The 11,571-nt window shown below is 40.2% G+C and overlaps 1 pseudogene; it reads left to right on the forward strand.

The window, feature by feature from the left end:
• Window positions 1-5,326: 5,326 nt before the first annotated feature.
• Window positions 5,327-5,807, forward strand: Arf1-ps2 (ADP-ribosylation factor 1, pseudogene 2; annotated as a pseudogene).
• Window positions 5,808-11,571: the final 5,764 nt, after the last annotated feature.

Genomic DNA, 11,571 nt, shown 5'->3' on the forward strand with positions numbered 1-11,571 from the left:
TAACTATGAAGGGAATAAGATTTGAAATGTAAATAAATAAAACAATCAATCAATTAAATAAATAAATAAAATAAGATTTTTGAAGCTTAAAAAAGAATAGTGCTTGGCCTACAAGCACTACATAAATGTTAGTTAAATATTGATATCCAAATTACAAATTGAGGAAAGGAATTTTGCTTTTGCCTGCTTGCTCTTACTCTTGCAGGTCAGTTGATCTATCCTGCTGCTGTAGCACTCCTGTGCTGGTATTGAAATAATGTCTTCAGGATTCCAATGGAGACTGAAACTCATCAGCTCTCCTGGAATCCTCTAGAATTCCAGTGTCATATTGGTACTCATGAGACGTCAGCTTCATAAACAAGTCCTAGATTTTCTCCAGAATAAAACTGCCATTGTTGAACTAACTGAACTGCAGCCTATAAGCCAGCATAATAATTATCTAATAACACCTATTTTATGTGTGAGTGCATGCCAGGGCACATGCGTGAATACACACACACACACACACACACACACACACACACACACACACACACACCGAGTTCTATTCATTTAGATAATTCTGCCTAACACAAACTTCTTGACTATACTTTGTCTTCTCTTGAAAGTTAAAAGTTACACAATCTTCCCTTAAGTACCCAACTGACATTTTTCACTGTCTTTATATATATATGTATATACAGATTTGTTAAACTGTTGGTGCTATAATCATATCTGGATGTCATTTTGCATTCGGAAATGGAAATCAGTTGTGTAAAGGATAGTTCTGCTTAGGCTAGAAATTAAAATTAATCCAAACCACAAGGAATTCCCTTCTTCAAAGTACTACCCCATCCCAGGACTCATTTTTTTCCTAATGATTCTTTTCCACTGAAATGTTAACCTTCTTTAAAGGTAATATGAGAGGGAACAGAATATTCCTTATACAATTATATCACTTAAAATTCGCCCTACTGGTGCTCATGTTATCTCATTTTCCCTCAAGAATGGCACATAAACTGTATTTATTCATTTACTTAGCACATGCTTACTGCATACCTTGTATATTGTGCTACAAACAGATCCAATTTTCTCTCAATAAAATCATAGGGTAGCATGTTCCAGTAGTACCAAGATAGATGATGTTGTTCATGGGTCCAGACACAGAGACCTTCTCCACCAAACAGTCCTGGCTTTTCTACCACAGAATTATCATAAAGGAAAAAATAATGTAATTTTTCATATGATTTTTTTAATTTAAACTGAGCCTGATAATGTTGCAGCTCCCACATGTTGTTTCATATATTAGCCATTGTCTTACCTGGGCCCTATTCTACTTCACGATTACATATGAAACTACCACAAGTTGCTTAGCCACTGTCCTATTTGTGGACATGATAGCATCCCTTTTTAAAGTTATATTTACTTATTTTGTGAGTGTCAGGACAGGTGTATGTGTGCCCAAACATGGACTTAACACTGTGTGCATGTAGAGGCAGAGAATTTCTAAGAGCTAGCTCTCTTTTCCTACCATGTGGCTCCCAGAGAAAGGAGTAAGGATCATGCTAGGCTGTAAGTGCCTTTGCCTACTGAGAAATCTCACCAAACCACCTCAGCTTCTATTTGGGGCCATTAAAATTAAAACTACTAGTAGCTGTATGTACAAACCGTCTTATAAACATATAATCTCATTTATCTTGATTAATCTATGCTTGTATGTTTATGTCTATGGTCTCTTTGGAGTCAATTTTGTTATGTTGCCAAGCAAGAGCAAAAGTTAATTTTCCATAAAAAATATATCTAGTTTTCCACTACTGGTTACTGAAAGAATGATTCCTCCTTTCCCCTTCATTGGATTATTCTGGCACCATATTGAAAATTAATTGACCATATATGCATGCATCTCTTCACAGGATTTTTATTCTGTTACATTGACTAGATGTCTACTCCAAGGCCACAGGGTCGTGATCACCATAGCTATGTAATAAATCCTGTACCATGCTCCTTTTCAGAAAAAGCATTCTACTTTTCTGAAACCCTCTGTCTTTCTGCACAAATGTGAGGCTGTGATTACCAATTTCAAAATAAGAAAAGGAGTGTTTTAAGTTATGATTAGAATTCGATTGAATCTATAGATAGTTGGGAAGAATTCAACTCTAAAAAACATGGGGTTTCCAATCTACAGTGCATGCTAGTTCATGATTTTGTTTTTGTTTACATATACAAGTATTTTGCCTGTATGTTTGTCTGTGCACCACACGGATGTCTGATGCCATAACATGTCACATGAAGATATTAACTGCCCAGCAAATAGAGTTATGGAGAGCTGTGAGTCTCCATATGGGACCTAGGACTTGAACTCACACCTGCTGGGCTAATAGTGTGTGCTTATAACCCCTGAGACAACTCTCCAGCACCTGACTTTGTAATTTCTAATACTGCATTTTTCTATTTTTAAATTTCCATGTTTTCTCTCCTAGGTTTGAATTTTCATATTTATTTTCATTGACTATGAGTATATTTTTCCTTTATTGAGACTATAAAGGCATGACTTCCAGTACTTGCCAATGCTTGGTAATATCTGATTCAGTCTTCTTGGAACCATTCACTTTTTAAGCCAATAGATTTGGATTTTTTCCTGAACAATATTCAAGTTATATTGCAGAGGATTTGCATTTTTGTGTCCTTCTTGGAAATTTAACAGCTTTGTTTTTATAGATAGCAGTTTGGGTCTCAGTGAACCCACAGAGGCAGGTTTTTTTTTTCAGAAGGGCAATTCAAATCTCAGTTCATCTGTTTATTTTCAGCCCTACTTTATGTCTGGCTCCTAAGTTTGCTTTCTTACCGTCAGAGGTGGACGTGAAGTTTAGATGCTTTTCTCTCTGTATGCTTACCTCTGACCTCTGGAGTTTAGGCCTGAAAGACTGTTAGATTTCTATTCGACTATTTCCTGTTGTGATCTGGTCTACTTGATAGCAAGCATAAGGCTATAACCTACTAGAATATGTCGCAGGATATTTGGCCATACTGTGAGCCCTGAGATTGTGTTATTTACTAATGAGAAAAAAAACTGTTTCTAGTTTTGGTGTGGCTCATTCCTAGCACATACCTTTAATACCTCTGGATGGAATGCAGACATGCTCTTGGTACACAACTTTATTCCCCAACAGCAAAGGTAAAGCTAGTTTGCAGAAGGAAGCACCCTCCTGAAAGTGATGTCTAATTCAGTAGCAGACAAAGTGATGAATCAGAGAAAGATTTGACAGAATAGGATATAGCCAGGACTCTTGAGAAAAGAGAGGAAAGGGAAAAAACTCAAGGGAAGTGCAGAGAGGAGGGAGGAGGACGAAACAGTTGTATCAGGACAGTTGTACAGACACAGGATGCAGAGAGAGAGAACAAGTTAGACACAGGTGAAGACAGAATGAACCAGAGAATGAGAAGGATCCAGAAGATTAGAATATGTTGCCAAAGTTAATACGAGATCAAGCAGAGCAATTCAGTGAGAAACAGAGAAGCTAGATGGAATCACTCAGCTTCAAGAGGAGTTTTGATCCAGAAAAGTTGAGTTGAACCAGCCAGTCAGATCTCAGAAAGAACTAGGAAGGAGCGAGCTTATTCAATAGCAAACCTCAGAAGCTGAAAACATTCTTAGGCCTAGATTAGATTGTACAGAGGTTAGGAGCTTCTAGGACAAGTCCTCGGTTAGCAGCTGGAGGTAGCAAGCCTCCAAGATGACAATTACATCAGAAGAATTACAAGACACTTTTACAGAAATGTATTAGTTCATCCTTAATTGCCATAACTAAATATCTAGAGCTGGTTAATATATAAAGAAAAAGGGTTATTAGAGTATAGGTATAAAGAGTGAATGTCCAAGATTAAAAAGTTTCATGAATATTTGTCCTGGAAAAGATCATAGTGGCAGATGATATCCTGCAAGGACATGTGTGAGGCCAATCACCTGTAGGATAAGAAGCCAAGGAGCAGCTAGGAATTATGATGAAAACTATCGGGGACCTAAGAGAACTATGTTCATTGTTTTAAAGGCTACCTCCCCTTACTGACCTAATTACTTCTCACTAGGTCCCAACTCTGGAAGGTTTTATCACCTTTCACATCACTGCAGAGTGGACTGAGCATCAAGGATAGGCACCTCTGGGAGACATGCTGGAAGAATGACCAAAGACAAAAAGAGGAGATACAGAAAACCAGGCAATGACCTTTGCTCCTCGCAACTTCCCTTTCAAATGCTAAGTCTGTGCAATTTTTTTAGGAGCTTTGCAGTGCTGTGCACTAAGTTTGAAGCCATTACCTATGAGGGGACAAATTAGATAGGAGCTTGCCTGGCCTCAAAAGAAGCGGGGAGAAACTGAACATTTAAAATATGCTCTCAGGGAAGAAGATGGAAAGACCTCCCACACCCAGGGGTAGAAGGGTCAATACTGTGAAGATGCCCATTCCACCAAAACTAATGTACAGATTCAATGTACTTCCGAAATCAGACTTCCAAGGCTACTCTCTCCAGACAGAATTTCTTTCTTAAAACTCCTGTGGATATTCATTGCTACCTATGAGGTCAGAGTCCAGGGTCAGTCCATGTATAGTCTTTAGGTAGTGGCTTAGTCCCTGGAAGCTCTGGTTGCTTGGCATTGTTGTACATATGGGGTCTCGAGCCCCTTCAAGCTCTTCCAGTTCTTTCTCTGATTCCTTCAACGGGGGTCCTATTCTCAGTTCAGTGGTTTGCTGCTGGTATTCGCCTCTGTATTTGCTGTATTCTGGCTGTGTCTCTCAGGAGCGATCTACATCCGGCTCCTGTCGGTCTGCACTTCTTTGCTTCATCCATCTTGTCTAATTGGATGGCTGTATATGCATGGGCCACATGTGGGGCAGACTCTGAATGGGTGTTCCTTCAGTCTCTGTTTTAATCTTTGCCTCTCTCTTGCCTGGGTCCTGCTAAGACTGAACCCCCAGTGAACTAGACTGTTGGGGGGAGGGGACAATGGGGGGAGGGTGGGGAGGGGAACACCGATAAGAAAGGGGAGGGGGGAGGGGGATGTTTGCCCGGAAACTGGGAAAGGGAATAACACTCGAAATGTATATAAGAAATACTCAAGTTAATAATAAAAAAAAGAAAGAAATATATCTAATAAAAGTATTAAAATAAAAAATAAACTATGAAAAAAAGAAAAAAAAACTCCTGTGGAAGAGCAACACTTGCTGAGAGGCGCCACTGAGAAGACCACCATTGATGCCTCTGGCCAGCATTGCCTCCATGCATCCACATGCATTGGGAGTCTGTTTGTAAACATTGTCAAGCGAAGTTTTAAATCGTTGTTAAAAAGAAATGTGCAGACCTATAGTGGGCCTAGATGCCGCACGGAAGATCGTAATTCTATACAAACTGAAGCTGGGGAAACCCATGGACCATCATACCCACCACAGATCTCAACGTGATGACTGCTGAGTAAAAGAACATCAGCTTCACCGTGTGGAGTGTACGGACAAGAGCAGCCATTGGGGTGTCATCACCACCAGAACAGTCAAGGTTTGATCTTCAAAGCGGACAGCGATGAGAGACTGAGTGAACAAGGCTGGTGAAAAGCTCATGAGAATGCTTGCTGAAGATGAACTCTGTGATGCTGTCTCCTGGTGTGTCTCAACACACAGGACTTCACCAATGCCAAATGAGATTGCAGGCAAGCTGTGGCTGTACTCTCTACACCATAGGAAGTGGTATTTTCAAGCCATCTGTGACATCAGGGGACCAGTTCTACAAAAGACTAGACTGGCTGTCCAGTGGGCTCCAGAATGAGAAGGAAATCTGATTCCTCCCTAAACTTCACTTCCTCTTCACTGCTTTTCTTTCTAGCAGTTACATGCAGCTCTGTGGCCCAAAGTGCTAGAAATGCTGTCTCCATAGGTTGGTCACAGCGTGTATCACAATATTCTTTACACGTATACACATGAACTGAAGCCAGATTATTATTTTTTTTTAATGTAAATAGTCTCTGTTTCCACTGAGGCAGTTTCTGGTACTCTTTGGCATTATTACTTATTTTCAAATTATTATTATAAAAATAAAATAAACTGACTCAGCACTGAGAATGGATTTGATTCTCAGAAATTCTGGCCTCCGGGAATCATGAGTAAAAAATGTAAGACAAGCACACTTAAACACACAGAACAAAACCTATTCCTATTGAAGTAAAGACCTGAATGCCATCAGGTTAGCTGTTCCCTGGGAGAAACAGGAAAGAAAAAAAAACCATCATGCATTGCATGGTCACAGGAGAGCCACTGTGACTTGCCTGACTTTGTATCATGTGCTTCCCATAGCATTGTGCCTGCATGTTTGCTCACATGGTTACTAAGGGACAGGCTGGAGGGGGGTGGGGTATAATAAAGAGCAAGGCCCAGCCTTGTACTTTGTTGTTATGTGGCCAGCTAAGATGGCAGTTTGATCCTTGGAGGCCATGTAGGACATGAGGTCCCCCAGCATCAAAGGTAGAAGAGTGGGAGTTGTTGTTGAAGTCACAGGAGAAAACCTGGTCCTTGGTGTAGCCCAGGATGCCCTTTAGTGGGCTCTCAGATGCCTGCTTCACCACCTTGATGTCATCATACTTGGCAGGTTTCTCAAGGCGGCATGTCAGATTCACAATGGATACATTGGGGGTAGGAACACGGAAGGCCATGCCAGTGAGCTTCCCGTTCAGCTCTGAGATGACTTTGCCCACAGCCTTGGCAGCACCAGTGGATGTAGGGATGATGTTCTGGGCTGCCCCACGGCCATCATGCCACAGCTTTACAGAGGGGCAATCCACAGTCTTCTGAGTGACACTGATGGCATGTACTGTAGTCATGAGCCCTTCCACAATGCCAAAGTTGTCATGGATGATCTTGGCCAGGGGGGCTAAGCAGTTGGTGGTGCAGGATGCATTGCTGACAATCTTGAGGGAGTTGTCATATTTCTCGTGGTTCACACCCATCACAAACATGGGGGGCATCAGCTGAAGGAGTGCAGATGATGACCCTTTTGGCCCCACCCTTCAGGTGAGCCCCAGCCTTCTCCATGGTGGTGAAGATGCCAGTAGACTCCATGGCTTACTTGGCACCAGCATCACCCCATTTGATGTTAGCAGGATCTCGATCCTAGAAGATAGTGATGGGCTTCCCGTTGATGACAAGCTTCCCATTCTCAGCCTTGACTGGAACATGTAGACCATGTAGTTGAGGTCAATGAAGGGGTTGTTGATGGCAACAATCTTCACTTTGCCAGATGCAGAAGAGAAGGCAGCCCTAGTAACCAGGTGCCCAATATGGCCAAATTCGTTCACACCGTCCTTCACCATCTTGTCTATGAGACCAGGCTGGCACTGCATGAGAAGATGCAGCTGTCTACTGAGAGCAAGAGAGAGGCCCTCAGTTGCTGAGGAGTCCCCATCCCAACTCAGCCTCCAACACTGAGCACCTCCCTCACAATTCCATCCTAGACCCTATAATAACAGGAGGGGTCTAGGGAGCCCTCCCTTCTCTCTTGAATACCATCAATAATGTTCGCTGCACACACACACACCCAAAAAAGATGGCAGTTTGAATACTCAGTTTGCCCCTTGGGCCTACTTGGACACATTGGCAAGATGCCAGGGTTTCACCAGTAGGAGTAGGTTCAAGCTGAGAGGGTCTGTCCCGTGAGAGCCATGTCTCAGAATGCTAACATCTCCATGTGTGAAGTAGCTTTCTCCATCAGACTGTAAGGTTTCAGTTTGCCACCAAACTGAATACACAGCATGTATTTTTTTCTTTGTATTTTGATAAACACTGAAGAAGCTGGAGCTATTCATTTACCTTGGGGAAACAATACAACTGGTTTATTTGGTGTAGTGGAACCTTTTACCGATTTCAGTACGCGATTAGTAATTAGTATTTTGTGTACTTGTTTTCAGTGTTCATTTTAACAAGCACTGTAATTACATAGCTAATTCATAATTATATATAGTTATTTTTGGTAAAGCCTCTTAACTATTAAGTATATTAATATGGAAGTTACAAAAGAGCAAGGGGAGCTAAAGAAATCCTGAACAAAATAATACTACAGGAGGTATCCTGATAGATCTGATATCAAGTATATTACAAAGCCATAGTAAGAAACACACCATGGTTCTACAACAAAATTTTCCATAAAGATCAGAGCACAAGAACAGTTTCCAGATGCAAACCCATGCAATGATAGCTACCTGATTTTTTACAAAGATACCAAAATATACATTGAGAAGAAAACTAACATCTTTCATGAATGGTTCTGAGAAGCCTAGGTATCAACATACAGAAGAATGAAGTTATACCCTTATGTTCAGCTTGACAAAATTCAGCACCAAATGGATCAAGGATCTCTACATAAGAGCTGATACTATGAAATTACTAGAAGAAATAGTAGCAAGTATACTTCATAGAGACATAGTTAAGGACCGCCTAGATAGGACACTGATGGTATAAAAAATTAAGACCAACTCTTGACCAGTGGGATCTTATGAAACTAAAAAGACCCTGTACAGCAAAGCAAACTGCTAACTGAGTGAAGAAGCATCCCATAGGATGGGAGAAAATCTTTGCCAGTTGGCCATCTAACAGAAGAATCATGTCTCTAATACTCAGACACTAAAAGGATAACTGTTAAGAAAGCAAACAATCCAAATAAACAGGAAGTTCTCAAAATAAGAAATGCAAATGGCTAGGAAACACTTAAAAAGAATTCCAACATCCTTAACCATTGGAGATCCAGACCGAAGCTACCTTAAGATGCTATCTTAACTTAGAATGACCATCACCAAGCTTTCAAATGCCAACAAATGCTGGCATACATGTAGGGAAAGGGGAATACTTTAACACTGTTGATAGTAGTGGAAGCTAGTCCAGCCAGTCTGGAAATCTGTCTGAGAATTCACAACTAGAAAGAGAATTCATAATAGAAGTACCATATGATCCAGCTATTCCATTCCTGAGCATATCTACCAAAGACTTTATATTATGCCACAGATAAACTTAAATGTTTATTTTTATTGCTGCTCAATTCATGATACTTAAGAAGTAGACTCACCAAGATGTCTATTAGCTGATAAAAATGTACTGTATATACACAATAAAGGTACTTTTTAACATGTGAAGAATGATGAAATAATGAACTATATGCATTAATAAATTAAATGGGAAAAATAACTATGCTGAGTGGGTAACCTCGGTCCACAAAAGATAAATTTTACATATTCTCTCATTCATGATTGCTATTGTTGAATCCTTAGTTTCTTGTGGTTATATTGGAAGCTAACCAGCTAGGAAGAAGCCACAGGGGGATCTTGGTGTATGTGTTCAGTGGGTAGGGGAAGGAGATCATAGAGCATAGTTAAAGTGAAAGAATTGAGGGGGAGAATATTAGGAGTTGAGAGGTTCAATCAGGCAAAGGGTAGATGGGTTGGCCAAAACCAGGAAGCAGCTGGGGCTAAGCAAAATGAAGGATGTATGACAAAAGCCATATGGAACCCTATCTTATATACAAAATTAAAAATACAATATTTAAAAGGAGTTGGGGTCATATCCTGTCTGGTTAGACAATAATGATTCTAGAAGGCGTAGGTTACCGAACCAAACAAAATTCCCAGTGTCAGGTATAGGACATCTCCTAATAACTTGTCATGGAGCCTCAGAGTCCCCATAATGATGTAGTACTTACTATTCTTTTTGATTACTGTATAGAGATAGATGATAGGACCCTAGTGCTGAAGACATCTTATGCCTCAGTTGTATGATATAATGAAATCAAGCGGGGACTGCCTTGGAAACTCTCCCTGCTGGCTAGCTTTTATAGTGCTCCAAGGTACTGTGTTGGCTGTTAGAGGCTAAGAGGCATTCATAGTCTTATCTAGCTGCTAACTCAAAAGATTACAAACAGCTCAACATGCAATACATGTCTACATGTGTGTAGTGGCCTGATTGCTGGGAATCTATACCTTGTACCACAAATAAGCCTATGCTTTGGGAGGCCATGCCTCCAAGTGGAAATCTATTTTTGTTTAGCTAAAGTAACAGCTTCAAACTGCCTTATGCGTATTTATATGGTTACCTATAGGCAAATACTACATTCAGTCTTGACAAGAGAAGCCTCTCTTTGTGATGAAGAATAACAGCAAATACAGTCTCATGGCCACATTAGGTGCTGGGCATAAATTACAACTGAAAATAGCCCTAAGCATTTATAGTACCCTTCCTCTTCAAATTTAGGGAAAAACAAGAAAAGAAAGTAAAAAGAATGTAAGAGATGGTGGAGAGATGGGCTAAGAAATGCGATCTTTAGGGTATGGCAAGGCCATTATAATCTAGACCTCACAGCACAAGTGACTGCTTGCACTAGGCCTGTACAAGGTTGACCTCTTCAACCCTCCATCAGGTGAGGCCCAGGATTCCCTTTTCCTCTCAGCTGAACTTTTAGCTCTGTACAGATTTTGGGAAGAGGAAGATCCATTGTCTTTAGTTGTGGGCTTATCGGGCTCCAAAACATAGCTTTAAATTCATGCTCAACTATAGTCTCTAGTTAAACTCAGTGAGTCTCCAAACAAAAACAAAAGACCAGGGCATCAGAAAGGGCTTTCTTTGGAAAAAATGCGGGGGGGTTGTCATGGGTTGGAGGAAGATAAGAGAGGACAGGGATCACGATGCATTACCCATATGTGTGAAACTGTTAAGGAATAAACTTAATTATTAAAAATAAAATATCCTTGCAATTAGAACATGTTGATAAGGAGATAGGATTTCATACAAAGAAAGAGCATGTGGGAAAACACTTTTTGTTTATATAAATATTAAGCCTAGGACCCAGTGGGATAAGAGATATTTTAGCAAGCAGAGTGTAAAAATTTTCTCAGTATAGTAAAATAGCGAGAATACAGAATTTGGGGTGAGGATTGGTTATAGCATAAGGAGGGAAAACAGCCACATTCAATGGCAGCTCAGATAAATGAAGGATAAACTCAGAATCAGATGCTCTGGTATTTAAGTTTGTGTTCAATCTCTGCTTTTTCTGTGATTGCAAAGCAGAAACAAGGAAATTTTATTCCTCGCCCAACTGCTGCCCAATATCGATTGTATATACTGCCATAGCAGATAGTTTATGCAAAAACAAAACAAAAGATGGGGAGGGAGTCATCACTAAATTAACTTTAAGACAACAGCATGCTGGAAAGATTAATGACATATAATTTACCTTCATGAAAGAAGCACGCATCCAGTAAATTAGAAAATTCATGCAATCATCCAAACAAATTGTTAAATACCCCGCCAAGTGCTTCCCTTATTGAGTATTTGACAAATGGATCTCACATCCATTCTATTACATTGATAGTATTTTCACATCATTCACTCTTTTGTTCGCTTAAGTACCTGAGTTTACGCTAACTGTTATGTGCTCCATTCATAAGCATACTATGAGGAATGTCCAGGATAAGTAATTCTTTTAGAGAACTGAGTAGGTTCTGAACATGTGTTACTCACACTACTGCTTCAGACTGCTAGATTCCAATGATACTCTCATTCTGTCTATAT

The sequence above is a fragment of the Rattus norvegicus genome, chromosome 6 (assembly GCF_036323735.1).
Source record: "Rattus norvegicus strain BN/NHsdMcwi chromosome 6, GRCr8, whole genome shotgun sequence".
Taxonomy (NCBI): Eukaryota; Metazoa; Chordata; class Mammalia; order Rodentia; family Muridae; genus Rattus; species Rattus norvegicus.